This window comes from Colias philodice, chromosome 7, assembly GCF_061535455.1.
Source record: "Colias philodice isolate Cphi_HAF_F1 chromosome 7, ilColPhil1 Martin Lab GWU primary, whole genome shotgun sequence".
Classification (NCBI taxonomy): domain Eukaryota; kingdom Metazoa; phylum Arthropoda; class Insecta; order Lepidoptera; family Pieridae; genus Colias; species Colias philodice.
Window position 1 is genome coordinate 2,937,593 of NC_143092.1, and position 19,417 is coordinate 2,957,009.

Below are 19,417 nucleotides of genomic sequence, written 5' to 3' on the forward strand. Positions count from 1 at the left end.
GAAAATGATTTCAAATCTTTTGGCTAGTATTGGAACACAGGTGTTCATTCATTGGTTTTTAAAATCCATCGAATGGACTATGAAAAACTGACGTGTTCAATTACCGGTAATTTAACTTTTATTGATCCAATGAATGAACGAAAATCAAATTTTACTTTGTGATTGCTAATTATTATGTAGGTAGGTCGTATTCGGCTGATAGCTGGCCATGGCAAGACACTATAAATGTAACTATATATTTCAAAATTATTGTTTTATTGTTTAAGGCAAATTATACAATGGATCCCATCAAAAAGTCATATACTAGATTTCGGTACAGCCAAGAGACACTGGAGAAAGCACTGAATGCTATAATCAGAGGTGAAACTAGTATAAATAAGGCGAGCAAAACATATATAACATACCAAAGTCAACTCTACACAACAAAATCAACAATAAAGTTCCGTGGCAACGAAAAATGGGTCCAGTGTCGCAGCTAACGTTTGAAGAAGAGCGAAAACTTGCTCGCTGGATTTTAAATAAAGCCAAGGTTGGTTTTCCTATGCATCCAGAAGAGGTTTATGATACAGTTAAAAATTTATTGGACACAAATCAAAGAAATACCAAATTCACTAATAATAGACCTGGTAAAAGTGTAGGTTTATATGACAATCAATCAAAGTCGAAATTGTACAAAAGGCATTCAAGACTTGTGGGCTATTTCCTATTGACCCAAATGCAGTTGACTATTCTAAGTGCATCAATACAAGAAGACAACAAATAGCTAAAGATATGGACGCGAGCATTACTGATGATCAAAAGGACGATTTAAGAAGTACAATGAAGGTGATCGAATACGAAGTTGGACACACTATCAAAAACGAATTTATGCAGTCTTATATTACTAATCGAGCTCATGTACACCATTTATATGCTTTATGGAGTAAATGTAAGGCAAAACTTGAGAACCGACGTCAACCTATGAAACCCCCACCAGCCACAGATACTCCACTTGATTTATCTAATGCGTCTGCTGAAAATCAAGAGACTAATTCTTTCGTTGACCAAGAGCCTCATCTTTCCTCACCTAATCCAAGCAGTCCTGTCGTGTTGACTATTACTGAATCAGCCCAAATTCATGTATGCACTGAGGAAAATGAAGTCAATCCATCCGTTCGGAATGAGACTTGCAGCATTCTTCTTGACGACAACATTCTATTCGACACTAGTAATAAGTCACGGCTTGAGACCACAGATGACATAGTAAACTTTATTATCCAAAATGAAACAAACAATTACAATTATGAAAAACTTAGAAGTCCTATACCATTGCCGTGGTATGATACTTTACCACACCACCAATTACAATTACCAATTACAACCAATGACACCAGTCACCAATAGTTCAATTACTGTCCCAAGTCACCATGACCGCGAATATTTTTTTTCCAAAAATTCACATATAATCGTTAATTTTGAGACTGAATTGTCAGATTAAGCATATCTTTATTGAATTTAATAATTACGTTGAAGAACACTTTTTAAGTTTAATTTTTAAAGACTGAGAGGTAGATTTTAGTTGGTTTTATAGTCTTAAGACAGTGGTTGAAATAAGGCTTTAAAAAATTTTTATAAATAATACCTAGGTACTTATTGTTGATTGCCTGCTGTTGTTTTTTCATACTTTAATAAATACAATATTTGTGTTCATTTACTGGTTTTTATTGGGTTCATTTACTAGAAAATGGCGTTCATTCACTGGTGTTTTAGGGTATTTTCGGTTAAATTATCAAATATTTTGATAACGGTTCTAATTGTAGCTCGAAACATGCGTTTTAATAAATCTTGAATAGTTTGCAGTCACGATGGTAGAGGTCATGATGCTATATTACTGAAATTGTTTTTAATTACCCGCATCAAAGTTGAGAATTGCCTTAAGGTTTCATTCACTGGTGCACTTACCCTATCTATGCGCGGTTGTTATATTTGAGCGCTAATTATACCGAGCTAATTAATAAGTACCGAGAAGGTAGTCCAATAATGCGATCTGAATTTAATATTACCATAAATTACACGAAGGCTGAACGTAGCCTCTATAGAAGACCCTAGACGTTAATTATGGCGTTTACCTGAATCGTTACGCTGCAATATCGTGACCAAAGTTAAATCATGCATTTTTAAAGAGATTGCGTCCATCCTGAGTAAAGTGCGTGTAGGACTTTTGCATGACGTACACCGATCTAAAAGATCATGCTGCATGTCAGTCATACTTGCAGGATAGAAAAATAAAAAGCTTCATCAATCAGCTGCCTGCACGTTGTTATGTCATTCATATCAATCATCGATCTAAATGATCATTCATGCATGACACCATAGGTTTCATATATAAATATCGCTATAATCTCAATACATATATATCTACTACATTATCGCCTAGGGACGACTAAAAAGCTTTTCAAATTGCACCTTACATCCAGTAAAACAGTATCGAGTCACAGTTCATTACAAAACTGCCAAATACCGTTGAATTAAATAATATTTCACGCTTAAGTATCCTTCAAAGCTGACAATTATTGGTGCAAGTGCCGCGTGCAGCCATGAACATTTATTATATAGACCTTATAGCGGTGTGGTCATCGAATTGCCACCTACAGTAACACTATGTTACTCTCTTTATGGGCCATAGACTACGCTATACATTGCACGACTAGTTACTGTATGTACATTTGGATATGTATTACGCAGCTATGGAATACGGAATTAGGGATTTACACGTTTGAGGGATTAGTGCATCTTCTTCCTCTTATTTCTTTCTTTTTTTAATATTTGCACACCCAATCGATGGGTAGAATGTATTAGCCACATAATATTGCAATTAAAACATCTATCATTTATAACTACATTCTAGAGCGTGTGTGCCCAGCACAGAAATGAAACTTCTTTGGCGAGATTCAAAGATTCAAACTCGTCAAACATCGTCGGACGAGACCAATATCGTCGCCTTACTCCATGTCGTGACGGTATTGCCATGACGCGACCTTGAAATTATACTCTCAACGCGCTTTAAGAAGCGTCACTCCAAAAAATAATTGCACTATATAGAAATTAGAATATGAATATTCCGAGAAGAATGTACTGTTCAGAGCATGAATATATTATATTAACCCTCTAGAATCTAGAGTCTAGAATACAAGTTTTAAAACGTGAATAAAAAAATGTTAACAAAAAGATTTAAAGTCAAAATTCGAAGAAATACTACAATAAGAAAATATTCAACAAGCCAAATGAATTCATGTTTAAAAATTTTGTCCTGGTTGTTTTGTTAACTTAGAATTAGAAGAGAGTAAAAATGTTTGTAATATACGTCTTGTATTTCAGAATTTAAAGAAGAAAAAAGCCAGCTTAGAACTGAGAATTTAAATGAAAAGCAATTAACTTTAAAAGTGGCGTTCAAAACAATTTCGAATACAAAAATGCGACTCAATTACGATTATCTTAACCATTTTATGTACCCTGCAGTTAAAAAATTATAAAAAACCCTAATTAGTGATTTTTTGAACCAGTTTAATCGTTGACCTTAAGTAAATTGCCTCTAATTCAACAGCAGTGGCCCTTTTGTTTAGAGTTCAGCGATAAATTGAACAAAATGGTTTCGCGCTAAAGCTTATATTTAACGAATTTCTGCTTTATTTATTAAAATTAATCGCCGTGGTTATTTTATTTACTTTGTTCCCGCCTTCCGCGGTTCCGAAGTTCAAAAGAGTTAAAATTACTTAATAAGAAGTACATTTTACATTGTGAAGGTAAACAAAGATTTGTCAGGAAATTTCTAAATTTCTTGACGTTTATCTTACGGGGAACGCTTGTGGATAAAATAAATTAATTTTATAAATGAAAATTAAATTAATGGACACGCTTAAAAGACAATAACAAGTAGGTACTTAGATTGCATATTCAATGTTCATCAAAAATCATTCAGTACTTTCGTCGTAATTGAAACATACATTCAAATATCTATACATCTATTCGTCCAAACATTTAATCAAAGTATTATAGATTATTGTAACACCCAAAATTACTACTGGTAAAATAATTCAGAAAAAGGTCGAGTAGTTTCGCGTTAAAACAGAACAAACAAACAATCAAACCTTTCCTCTCCATAATAGTTTAGGCATATCTTTATTACACAGCTAAGTGCCTAACTACGAGGATTCAACGTAATAGCTAGAGAGCTAGCGCAAAGCTACCTGTATGTATTTGACCAGACCTGGATTTTTGTGTGTTGATTCCCCTATACCTACTATACATGAGATGAGGAGTCACTAAGCCCAGAGTGGTGGACGGGGCGCGCGCTCAGGTAAGACGGGTGGAAATTTTTGGCGAACTTTGAAACCATTTGACCACGTCTGCCATTTTGATATTTGAAAATAGATTATTATTACTATCGGAAAATAACAATGGCAGACCATTATCACGCGGATAACATTCTGGCAGACACTTATGAAAGTGCGGAGAAAAATACAATTTTGAAAGTATTTGACCAGATCTGCCATTCATATATTTTATTTATTAGGGTCTTAAAAACTTATTTTCGAAACGGCAGACATTTTCAGTGCGTACAGACTTCAGCAGACAACAAAACTTTACAGACTTCAGCAGTCAACAAGACTTAGCTTCTACATGGTCAGATGTATATATGTATTACGTTCCCTGACCTTACATCAATGATTTACTTTATTAATGTTTTTATGGTCATTTACATTTAATTTTGAAAACTATGGAATAAAATTTATAAATTTGATGATACAAAACTAAATACATTCGTAAAGAATCTCAAATATAAAGTTGTGTTGCAAATAACAAATCATCATTTAAATATTTAGTTAATTTCTTTATTTAAGAAACAATTAACAATTACAAAACAACATAAAAAAAACACGCATGCATTTATTGAAATGTTCATTCATCATCACTATCGTATGACTCGTCTTCATAATCCATTGAATCTGATTCTGTAAAAGTAAAACGTAAATTATATTATAATAAAAGAAATGAGTAAATTCAAAAATAATTATTAAAGAATTAATCATTGCAAACTTACCTAGTAAGGCAATGCCTTTGATGTCGCACGATGCCGCCGCGGCCGCGCCGCCAGTGTAGGTGCTTCTGCTGCTACATGAAAATATGCTAGGGTTGCAACAAATGGGAAATAAAACAATTGTGATTATTACTATTATGATGTAATCATTTATTCATATGTTCATTCAAAACAATTGCGATTATTAAATCTGATGTAATTATTTTATCATAAATATATGTAATTAATAATTATTATTAATTACATAATATATTGCACTGTGAAATATAGACGTATCACTTTATTTTTGATGTTCTTAATTGTCTTTTATAAAATTTAAGTGACGCATTCGCATTGGGATCAACAATCCGATAAGAAAAGAATGGAGACAACATATACATAGCTTTGATTTCAATTCTACAGATACAAAATATACAATCTATCTAAAATGATACAACGGATGTTTCCTGCGTTTTCTCGTCAAAATACCGAAACAACGTAATTATTGTATAGTAGTTGGGCGTGAAAGTAAAAAAACAAATGAAAAGTTTAGTAACCGAGAATTCAGAGAAGGATTAAAGAAAATACCTGCCTGATCATTTTATCAAACTCTAAAAGAATTATGGTTATTTCGCATCACTCGGTTTATTAGTTTAGTAATAATTATTAAAGGTACAACCCTAGCCATTGAGTCGAACGGTAGGCAACACAATATCGACTTTGTGCGGGTACATATGGTACATTTCTTCTTGCTGTGAAGCGTAATTATTATTATTAAGATTTTTTAGGCTATTTATAGCGTAGTAATTTTCACTTTTGCATGGAAGTGATGTATCTGCTAGTATCTAATCTGTACTGAAAACATCTGGCAATAACCGTTAGAGTGGGAACCGAAAAGAGCCCTCTCAGGTATAAAACCTAGACTATTTGAATGCTAGTAACTATATAAAATAAAAATACTATAGGCTAGAGTGAGAATAATATTGATATATATGGAAAAAAAATAGCTACAGAGATAGTACATGCATAGATCTGACCATGTAGTAGCTAGTTTTTGTTGTCTGCTGAAGTCTGTACGCAATGAAAATGTCTGCCGTTTCGAAAATAAGTTTTTAAGACCCTAATAAATAAAATATATGAATGGCAGATCTGGTCAAATACTTTCAAAATTGTATTTTTTTCAGCACTTTTATAAGTGTCTGCCAGAATGTTATCCGCGTGATAATGGTCTGCCATTGTTATTTTCCGATAGTAATAATAATCTATTTTCAAATATCAAAATGGCAGACGTGGTCAAATGGTTTCAAAGTTCGCCAAAAATTTCCACCCGTCTTACCTGAGCGCGCGCCCCGTCCACCACTCTGGGCTTAGTGACTCCTCATCTCATGTATAGTAGGTATAGGGGAATCAACACACAAAAATCCAGGTCTGGTCAAATACATACAGGTAGCTTTGCGCTAGCTCTCTAGCTATAAACTATAAAAGTATATCGTGAAACGCTTAAAAAGGGTTCATTAGATCCGGTCATGATGGAATCTACACTAATATTATAAAGAGGAAAACTTTGTTTGTTTGTTTGTTTGATTGTAATGAATAGGCTCATAAACTACTGGACCGATTTTAAAAATTCTTTCACCATTCGAAAGCTACATTATCCACGAGTAACATAGGCTAGGTTTTATCCCGGAAATCCCACGGAAACGGGAACTATGCGGGTTTTTCTTTGAAAACGCGGGCGAAGCCGCAGGCGGAAAGCTAGTTATTCATAAAGTGAAGTTCTAACTAGGTGGTTAGTGAGGTAAAGCATACTTTAATGGTAGGACGGGAAATCACTCCATTCTCCTCGGCCGGCGTGCGATAAATCGTCACAACTTTTCTTTCATGTCCGTGAAATGCTTTTGATGTACTATGATGGAGTTGCGGCAAGTCTAGAAAGTTCTTTTTTTGCGTTTTTAATGTCGGTCGGCTCAAATTTCTTATAAATACGACTATAAAGACAAACGGCTGGAAGGGAACGAAATAAGGTTGAATAAGAAATAAATAATACGTAAAAAAATCTAAAAATAAATGCGATATCCTAATCTCAGTAAAAGCATAATCACCACTTAGAACATCAATTTGTAGGGAGCTTTACGAAAAGATGAGACGCAGACGATTCACAATAAATGTAACAGAATTTGTGTACACAAATACCGTTTATAACATGTCGTTTATTCATTATACAATGTACATCCTATTCCATTCTATTCCAAACAGGCATGTTTACGACGGTCTATTTCATTGTCTGAAATTACATAGCGAAAATGTTATAAGTTTGCGCGAAAATCCGTGTTATACATAGGTAATGCGGATATTTCCCTAGCAACAGTACAATGGCTGCGTATTTCGGAAAGGAATTCTTTTAGGTCACGTACTGTGACGGATCGAGGACCGAGGAGATAGGCCTGCACATATCCGATATATTTCACCGATCAACGTTGGCCGTGGAATTTGTTTTTCGCTGGCTTTTGCGGTTGATACGTTACAATGCTCGACAGTGGCTAGTTTTTTTTGGGTTTCGTTTTTTTATATAAAAAAGAGCGTGTGTGCCGAGCACACGTGTTAAAAGTGAAACTTCTTTAGCAAGATTAAAAGATACCATAATTGTCGCCTTCCTCCATGACGTGCCGGTATTGCCATGACGCGACCTTGAAATTTTACTCTCAACCATTGCTCTCACTTTAACAGTTCTCGTTATTCGCAGAGTATACCAGGTAAAAAGTAACAAGGTAAATGCTCTCCTATTTATATAAATATACATTTTCTACAAAATGATGCTAAAAGAACACTGTTATAAAGGCTTCGCTGTTAGTCTCTTCTATCAAAGGGCTTGTATAGAAGTGTTTATGAGCTACATTATTTTAGCACAATGTTATATTATTTATAACGAGATAATAAGAACAAAATATAAGGATAGCTTTGTACCTATCCGATTTCAGCTTGTATTTCACAGATTTTGTGTAAAAAAGATAATCACAATAGCTTGTATTCTAAACAGAGGTTCAATTGAGAAGAAAATGGAGATTATAAACATTGTTTTTAAATCCTTATTAATTTCTAAAAATACTCTTATAAATGTAACACATAGTGTATAAATAAAATCTTTGTTAGGTTCCTTTTTGCGAAGAAAAATGACTTATTTATAAAAATACTTTCATAAAACGCAAGATGTGTGTCATAAATGTGTATGACTAATTTCCTATCTGTTACTAATATAATGACTATTAAATACTTAAAGACACATTTCATTACTACATTCTATATTATATAAATCATTCAAATCCATCAAATCAATTGAAATAGAATTACGGGCAGGAAACAATATTCCATACTAGTAATTAAAGTCATTATATATATATACAGCTCAAAATATGTCGATAATTTATGAAATAACTTCACATATGACATAAATAGCGTACATACCTAAGTAGATACTTTGCTCTACAAATCGTATTTATTTCCAATAATTCCTAATTTATTACGTAATTACTGCGATCTGAAGATATTTTGATTCTGAGTGAATTCACATGTATCATGGGCTTCAGCCCACACCCATACATATTTTATCATTCGGTTTGCTTGCGTTTCGCAAATGTAGAAAATAAAGTATAATCCTCTGGGTACGGTTAATCCTTTCGCTTTCAAAAATTCATTACATTGCTCACGTTCTTATTTCACGGTTCAAACGAGATCAAAAAGTACTAAATAGAAATGTTTTACGTGTTAGTGTAGTGCGGGTACTCAAACTATGTGTGAATAAATCTATGGGGATTACATTTATGATGGTTTATGAATTCGTGTGTAGCTCTTAGATGATTTTCTCTTATTTTTTACCCGACTGCCAAAGAAGGAGGGTAATGTTTTTCGAGTGTATGTAAGTATGTATGTATGTCTTTTCCTTTGTGACCACCTGTAGCCTAAACGGCTTGATGGGTTTTGATGTATGAGGTATCGTTAGATTTGTCTTGATTACGGGAGTGTCATAGGATACATTTTATCCTAAAAGTCCCACGGGATAAAGACATAATAATATTTTTTCTAAATTTCCCTTTATTTAGTGTGCAGTCGGGTATTTTGTTTTTTTAATAATAATCTTGTCTTATATTTATTTTTAAGCTATTGCATAGCTTCTATCGCGGGCTTTGAGCACGGGGACCGAATCGAGAAATTCCGTAACGAAAATACCTCACGCTCCCCACTCCGACGGACACGGAGGTGTGGCTTGAAGGCATGCTATGCAATAGCTTTACCGCGGCAGTCCCCGAGTGCCACACGTCTTTTTAATTTTACATTTTCATTAAAATTGATTACAAAATCTATGTTATAATGGCTAACGGTTTGTTACAAAGTATTGTAATTTTTAGAAAGACTATCAGTTTAGTTATTAATGAAATGCTATTCACATTATAAAATGTGTTATTTTACATAAAAGCACACACGCTCTATTTACACGTTCATAAACTAACACAACAAACACTACTTTCATATGTCCACAAAACTTATATTATCTGTGCGATCAAAAGAAATACCCGTGTATAGTCTGTGACGTTGACATAAAGGTTGTTGCGTGACCCATCGTGTGTCAACGGATCTGATGAATGCCTTGCTAAAACTGTTTTTAGCTACGGAAATATCCTTTCTATTCAACTGGCTGTTGACTTGACTAGACAAGGGAACTCACCCCATAGGGACATGGGACTTTTAACTAGTTTAAAAATTAGAAGGTGAAATAGTTGAAGGTAAATTCCGAACATTGTTTTTGTATATATAAATACACAAAATTCATTTTTTATACTGAAACATTGAGATAATATTACTTCGTACTGAAAAAGGATTCTCAGTTTACAATTAATGCAAAGTGCACAATAAGTATTGCTGATGTTTGAATTTTTATTTTCAGTGATATTTTAAGCATTCAATGTAAAAATGAATTATAGAGGATAAAAGATTAAAATAAAATCACAACGCCTTAATAATACAATTTTATTTAAATACAATTTTATGAGTATAATCTGTATTTCTGAGTATCGTTATAAATTGTATCAAAACGCCAATTAAGGAATAAATAAAATGATTGCAAAAAAATTTGTTACACAACCTATCTACGTAGCTACCTAACAATGTAATAAAAAAATTTCAGTAACACGAATTTACTAATATTTATCTGTTTCGCATAACAATTGTTTCTTTTTTATTAAAAAATAACGGTGTTTATTTACGGCATGCCAACAGGATGGTTTCTAAAGAAAAAATATTGATAAAATACGAATAAGGTGATAGGATTCTCACATCCCACGCGAATTTCTTTATTAGTTAGGTATGCTTTCAATACATTTGTACGAAAATATAAGAATATATCGAAGCACCACAATAACGGTTTTATAAAAATAAACCTATATTAACAAATTTCATTACTTTTCTTATTTCTTAGAATACTTAATTAAGATCTATCCTAATTAACTCCTATCTGTGACAAGGCTAATATGCTAACATGGACCATAGTAGGTACTATATCTTCATAATAACAGATTTATTGCACAGAATAAATCGAAAACCATCAATATATTACTTTACGAAAATATTGAGTTTCCACAAATTAACAATTACTGTTTATACATCAAATAATGTTTGTGTACTAAACTCGCTACCCAAATTTGTATTCATACGAACAAGCACAAAGTGAAATGAAATATTGTATTTACTTTTATTTCTTACCGGGAAAGTTTTTATGAAAAACTTTGCTAATATTCAGGTACTTTTATTAAACAAGCCATGTTAAAGCACTGTATAAACTAATTTTAGCGAGAAGCGGCTACTGGGTCGGCTTCGCAGTTCGCAGATAAAAGGTGCTTGCGAAATGAATATTTTAAGTAATTAGTACATTTAAAAAATTCATTCAGTGTTTCATTTAGTTTTTATCACACCTCTATGTTCTAAGGTATAATATGTTAGTGAAACTAGTTATTTTGTTAAACTCTTTCAATGTGGAAATGTTCGTCTATGTACGGTTAAATATTTACTAATATTATAAAGCTGAAGAGTTTGTTTTTTTTTTTTTTTTTTTTTTTTTTGGGCGGTAGGCGTAAAAAAGTACACACGCAATTAATTTACTCCATGCTATTTAATTGGTATTTATTTTTAAAAGTATAATAAATAATGCTATAAACCACCTACGTACTTACCGGACCATTTTCCCACAAAATTAACACTCAAACTCATAGTATAAACCAACAATTTCACTACTTTTTTTTTTTTTACTTTGTCATTCATAACCTCTCTGGACTTCACTTTTACAAACTGTACAATGAATGAAAACACAGATTTATTGTCAATTAAAGAATCCATGGCACAGATGTCGGAGATGTTTAACAAAAGAATGCTGGAATTCCAAGAGGATCTTAAAAAAACATCCACTACCACTTCGTTGGCCAGTCCCCCGACTAGGTTGGCATCCGATTTTACAGCTTTCCGCTCCTTCGTTATAACATCCCTGCAATGTCTACAGACTCAGGTTGATTGCCTTTATAAGTTATATGACAATCAGGAGATGAGAAGTAGAAGGAAGATTTTATTGCTGCATGGTGTTCCGGAGCACAAAGATGAAAATGTGACCTCTGAAACTTTGAATGTATTATCCACCCACTTAAAATTGCCTAATTTGTCAAGCAATGGAGTGAGTCGCTGCCATAGGTTGGGAAGCCCCAAAGAGAACAAACCACGACCAATTCTCTGTAAACTCCGTAACTTGTCCGACAAGGAGCTCATCTGGTCATCCAAAATAAGTCTCAAGGGTACGGGAATCACTCTCTCGGAGTTTCTTACCAAAAGCAGACATGAGGTTTTTATGGCTGCTCGGGAACATTTTGGTGTCACTAAATGCTGGACAAGAAATGGCCACATATTTGTCATCGGATCCGGAGGTGTTCGCCATCGCGTGGAGAGTATCGCTGATTTTAAGCCTATATCTGCATCACAAGACAAACCCAATCCAGGTACCTCTGCTTCATCCCATATTTCCACCAAAGATAGTAAGATAGTCGTTCGCTCAAAAAGGCTTGTTAAAGGCACCAAATAACAATAGTACCAAATAATATAATATTTATTATGTACATTGTTCAAATGATCATCCTTTTCAATGTTTCCGTTTCTTCTATTATGTATTATTAGTTATTACCGTTTTTATCAATTGTCTTTATATGTTAGTTCCACCATTTGATACTACTATATAAATATACAACGTCTATCTACCTTCTGCTATATTAAATTATGTTTTACTACCTTCTTTTTAATTAACTGCGTTTACTTTTGTTTGTTTACGTTTTACAATTTGTATTCTGTTAAAAGTTGTCAACTGTCAAGTGTCAATTTATTGTCAATGTAAGTCTGTCAAATGTCAAATTCTTATTTTAAGATAATGTTGCCATTTGTAAATTAGCTCTTGGAATTGTCATTTACCTTTAAGTTTCGTTTTTTTTTTTTTATTTTATTACTTTTTGGCTTGTATACTTGTTTAATTTATAGATAAATTCCGGAGAGTACGAGGTGTAAAGTATAAATACGTTTATTTTTATTTTTTTAGCTGATATTAGTTATCTATTCTGTTTTTTTAAATATTATTTTATTTTTATTTTTTATTATATAAGTAGTATATTATTATTATTATTAATCTTTATATTTTTTATAATGTTAAATATCAGTTCTGAACATTCCGAGTATCATGATTGCAGTCAAACAACGTCACCGGATTCTTTAAGCAGCGATGAGAATAGTTTTCATAGTGCTTCCTCTCCCCTCTCCCTTGCTCTCCCTACTCTGTTTAATAATCTTCAGAAAAATTTTAATGTCGTTCACATTAATGCACAGAGCATTCCGGCTCACTTTCCTGATATGCTTGCATCATTCGTATCCAATAATATCCACGCTATCCTGGTTTCCGAATCATGGCTCAAGCCTTCCCTTCCTTCAGCCAATTATTCCCTTCCCGGTTTCCATCTTATCCGAAACGATCGTATTGGCAGAGGTGGTGGTGGAGTAGCAATTTATCTTCGGACTCATATCCCCTTCAAAATGATCCAATCTTCCTCCCAACCCCCTCCAAGCAATACTACCGAACATCTCCTTATAGAAGTCCAACTTCCTCATTCCAAAATTCTCCTCGGCGTCTTCTATAGTCCTTCTTTGACCAATAACTATTTCTCTTCCTTTGACCTTCTCCTTGATGACCTTACTCCTGAGTATAATCATCTTATTCTCATGGGCGACTTTAATACATGCTTACTTAAGAATGACCACCGAAGTAAGAAATTATACTCTCTCCTAAATTCACATAATCTCCATATACTGCCGCTTAATCCTACACATTTTTCTCCTGGCTGCTCCCCTTCCCTTCTTGATCTCATCATTGTCTCCTCTCCCCTTTCCGTATCCAAACATGGTCAGTGCTCTGCTGATGAATTTTCCTATCACGACCTCATCTTCTTATCCTATAAACTCCGTCCTCCTAAGCTCAAACCTTCATCTATCCTGCTGCGTAATTTTGCCGGTATGGATCACGACCAACTTCGACTTGATGCTTCTGAGTGTGATTGGCAAACAGTTTTTGACGCAGATACAATGGATCTCAAAGTGAACTTATTCAACGATATTATGCTCGCACTGTATGATAAACATGCTCCTTTAAGACCTGTTAGGAAAAAACACACACCTGCTCCGTGGCTGTCTCCAGAAATAAAATCCCTTCTTAGTAAAAAACATCGTGCTAAGACCAAACTGAAGATGGCCAAATCCACTGAGATGCAGGATAAATATAAAACTATACGTAATCGTTGCAACGTATTGTGTAGGGATGCACAAAGACGTCATATTCACAAGTCGGTCGAGAACGGCGACCCTGTTAAAATATGGAAATTTTTAAAATCTCTAGGAGTTGGTAAATCTTCCCATACCTTCCCTTCATGTAACATCAACCTGGATAATTTAAATTCTCACTTTGCTTCTTCATCTTCACTTAACGCCACTGTAAAAATTAACTCTACCCTTAATAATCTTTCTACCGCTTCTACTCCTGATTTTCCTCCGTTTATTTTTAAACAAAGTTCTGTTGATGAAGTTAAGAGGGCTACCCTGTCCATATCGTCGAATGCCATCGGTACTGATCTTATCAGTCGTAATATGATCATTCCTATCCTTGATATCATTATTCCCGTCATTACCCATATCCTAAATTTTTCAATCATCTCCGGAACTTTTCCTAGCTCCTGGAAGGATGCTCACATCATTCCCCTCCCCAAAAAACCTAATCCATCAAACTTATCCGATTTCCGTCCTATTTCCATCCTACCATTTTTGTCCAAAGTACTCGAGCGCCTTATCCATTCCCAGCTTAGCACTTTCCTTAACATTAATAATATCCTTAGTCCTTATCAGTCTGGTTTCCGTCCTGGTCATAGTACGACCACTGCACTTGTTAAAGTTACAGATGACATTCGTTACGGTATGGATAGCAAGCAACTCACAGTTTTAGCACTTCTTGATTTTAGCAATGCCTTCAACATGGTAAATCATGATATTCTGCTGAGTTTGCTTCGTCTCATTAACTTTTCATCGACAGTTCTTGATTGGTTTTCAAGTTACCTGGGCGATCGGCGGCAGCGTGTTTTGTTGGATGAAAAACAGTCAACTTGGTGCGCAGTTTCCGCCGGTGTGCCTCAGGGTGGCGTCTTGTCACCTCTTCTCTTTGCCATTTTCATAAATAATCTCACTTCTCAATTAACTTCTCCCTACCATATGTTTGCTGACGACTTACAAATTTATACCCATTCTACGCTCGATGAACTACCAAATGCTGTTCATTTTATTAACAATGAACTGGCTAAAATTGTCATTTGGTGCGATCAATTCGGCCTTAAGATCAACCCCGCAAAAAGCCAGGTTATTGTAGTTGGTAGTCCTTACCAAATATCTGAGGTTGACTGGGGTATATTGCCTGCTGTACATATTAACGGTGTTATAATACCTTTTAGTAAGCATGTTAAAAACTTAGGTATTCACTTAGATCAAACTTTATCTTGGTCTCACCAGATTCAAGAACTTGGTCGGAAATTTTACGCCGCGTCTAGTTCTCTACGACGTCTGCGTAACTTCTTACCCATACCGACAAAAATTATGTTAGCACAGTCCCTACTCCTTCCCATTATTGATTACGCTGATGCATGCTTTCCTGATTTAACAGTTGAGCAACTAGACAAACTTGAGCGACTTCAGAATTACGGTATTCGGTTCGTATTTGGTCTCCGTAAATACGACCACGTCTCCTCTTTCCGCAAGAAACTCAAGTGGCTCCCAATTCGTCTTCGCCGGAATGTGCATTATTTGCTTCTCCTGTACCGTATCCTTTTTGACCCTAAGACCCCCTCCTATCTTAAAACGAAATTCAACTTCCTGCATTGTGAAAGCTATTCTCTTCGTTCGGTCGATAGGCTTGTTCTGTCTACTCCTTTTCGTCGCACTCATTACTTTGGTAATTCCTTTACAGTCACTGCTATAAACCTATGGAATGAACTGCCGATAAACATCAGACAAGCCCAATCCCTTGCTTGTTTTAAAAATCTCGTCCGAAATCACTATTTAAATTTGGCTTTTGACTCGGTATAGCATATTTAGCTCATTATATGTATTATAATATGTATATTATTTCTTTAATGACTCCTTGTCCTTTGTCTTTTATTATTTTATATGTATATGTATTCATATGTATGTAAATGTATATATATATATATAGGTATATATTTTTTTACTTATGTTATGTTTATTTTTGTTTATGTATGTGTTTATTTTATAGTGTTTAGTTTATCTATAATCTTTATTTAATAGTATTTTGTTATCTTTGTATAACATTATTATTTATTTATCTTTGCGTATACTTTCTACCTACCTACCTCCTATTTCTAGTTTATTATTTATCCTTTCTATCAGTTGGTTGCCTGGAAGAGATCACTCTTAAGTGATAAGGCCGCCTTCTGTGCTGTTTTTCTCTTAGAATAAGTTTTGTTTGTATTTTATGTATTTTGGCAGCACAATAAAGAGTATAAATAAATAAATAAATAAATATATAACTTAAAGCGACAAGACATTCGTAAATGTCTGTTGTTGCTTTCATCACAACCACACAACCACGGTGTTTTCGCGTATATGTTTTCGTTTTTGTCGTACATTTTTGCGTAAGATCAAGTTCAAGCCGTGGCGGTCCCTTAGCTTTACATTCAAGCCGAATTTGTAACGTTTTATCACACTTTTTAATGAACGCCACATTATAATTATTGTTCATTTTAACACTCACAAGTAATACTGATAACTACAGGCTATTTCAACACGTATTTTATAATTTTAATTAGAAAATTGCATGAATCGCGCGCGTGCATTGAAGTTGACTCGAGAGTCGAGTGTTTGTTTATATTATAGACGTGGCAACTGGCAACGTCGCAATCGCTGTCCTGCAGGGCGGTAAAAACGAACCGGCAACGTTTGCGGGTGCGGCGCTCCGAATTTTGCTACTTTTCCATAGAAAATCTTTAGTTTCACGCGCAGGGCTCTGGCAAAACCCTCTCTTTCACTCCTATTGGATTTCGTATTAGGAAATGTACTAAATCTTTTTTCATTGGAGCGCAATCGTGAGCGCTCCGCTTCGCGCGTTACATAATACAGTAGGTATTATACAGGTGTATGGGATGATGGAATGATGGATATATTCATGGGTATTAACAGTAGTTTTAAAGATTACGATTGATTTTAAATAGTAATAATTAATGTTAATAATTAAATTAAGGAGTATGATTTTATTATAATTATTTATGGGAGTTCACTGCACCAGCGCTCCTTAGGGCGAGCCGCCTCTGGATTATGGTATATAAAATAATAAATACACTATGACAGACTAAACTTTAAATAATCACTAGTTTCCCCCGAAATGTACAAAGTACTAGATTATGCTTCTAGACTCCAGAGAGTTCTTGCAAAGTTGTATAGAACAGGGACATGGTTTAAAGTAATTATAATTAAAAAAGTTGCGGAATGTTGATTTTTTGTATTTTTATGATTTATGGTCACAATATTTACTTGCTTTTTTATTAAGGGTCGATCCTATGTGAAGATATTGTAGTAAATAATAGGAATTTTGATTTGAATAACGCATTTCAAGAGTTTATTGCCTCTTCTTGAAGTAACTGCTTTCGAAACAATATCTATATGTCTGTAATCAATTTTTATATGATGATGCAAAACCGCATGTAAAAGAAACAGCTTAGCTCTTGTAAACAGATTCTTTAGTTTTTAATCAAACGGCTCTAGGTACTGAATCTTAAAGCAGGTGAAAGCGGGATTATCTTGAATCTAGATAAATATAAATACTGTTAATTCATTTTTACTGTGAACTCAGTAATATTAAGTAGATATTTTTTTTGTTCCACGACCCCGAGCTTTTTCTACTTAATTTTAATTTTGATATGAAAGTCTTCTCTGAGTAACAAATACCTAAGTCTATTCCAAACGTAATCATGTATTAACTTGCGATTCACCTCAAATTACATACAAATCACATTAAATCTACCGTGCATTCACACCATCCGATGCGATATATCGGACGATAAAATCGGAGACAGTAAAATTACTAAATATCCCTGTATATTTCTAATGAGGTACAGTCGTAACAGTAAGATTGTGTGCTGTAATTTTTATATCGAGTTAAAAAAAATCACTTACTATCCTGCTATTACTAATGAATTAGGTACATAGAAAAGGACGCCATTTTCATCTCATTCTAGCGATTCTACATTTCACTCGTCTAACTTTTCAATTGGCTTACAATAACAATATCGTATCGCATATGAAACTTCGATTAACATAATCTAAACTAAGCTAAGTCGATAAACTAACACGTACTAAAAGTTATTAACGTGATTAAGGTAGGTAACGTCTACCATCTAAATATAACGAGCCGCGCTTGTGACATCGACTTTGCGTTGGCTAGATAACTTTAATTAGTTTTTTAAGCCACGAAATTGTATGCGGGCAGCAGTTTATATTATTTCAACGCGAGATAACAGATTAACAGCTTAGTTTATATCTGGATTTCACCGGATTTTAGTGGAACTTAACTAGTTTACAAGAATAATATTATCTCAAGAATGTTTTGAAATTAAAGGGTTTATAACATCGCGCTATGATCTTTAGGGTGTTGTTAGTTTGGTGAAATTAATTAAAGGCCTTTATATAATAATTAATCATGGCGTTCATTTCTATATTTAGATGAAATCGATGTGGATTCTTATGTAGACATGGTAACGATGTTAAACATATTTATTATGTATTATTCATGCTTGTAAATTTAGATATGCCAAAGAAATTGTTGTATAGAAAATTGAGTTAAGTATTGAACAAAATTAATACTCATCTCGATTTTCCAATATCCTGCTTAATTTCATTATATTTTTCATTCCTTGAAGAAGTTTTACTCATCGAAAACTTTAATAAGCTTTAGTGAAGTGATATTATCTATTATTGACGAACTTCATTCGACGTTATATTAATATATTTGCAGTGATAAATATTACAATGTTTTACATTTCATTTTTCATACGAACCATTTGAAGATCTGCTTTAGTTTTCCAGTATTATTTTGAAGATCAAAAGAGTTTGTTTACGACGTATGTTTTTCGACCTACCGTCACTTTATGTTATATTTTTATTGTTCACACGAATTGCGATTTGCATTGTCATTACTCATTATCACTTGTGTCATCTTAACGTTTTGTTGGAAGGAATTAAATTGAAAGCGATACATAAAAAAGGAGTTTTTGTTCATGGTCCTTACGATTGCCGGATATAATATATAATATATAACGATACTGGAGAATACTGGCTTTGGAGTTACGACAATATCGATGAAATTATTATTGGTGGATTACGACTAATAGTACGTACATACAACTATAACGGTCAGCGTGACATCGAGTTGGGTGTTCTATCATCGCGTCTTCACATCTGCATCTGGAGGTTATTTTGTGTATAAGTGCTGTGAGTGAGTAAATAAGTGGACAAACCGTGAGTACATTCGAGATATCTTAATACATAATTGGACTTTTATATATTGGGACTTTAAGTAAATCGTATATAAAACTTGCTAATTGCTATTACAAAATAAATTGATTTGTACTTTAAAGATTGACGTGTTAAATAGGTCAAGGTTACGTGTTTCGCTGAAACTTAAAACGTAATAACCTAAGTACTTATTATAATCTGTGAATGCGTATCAGTCTATGAATATTG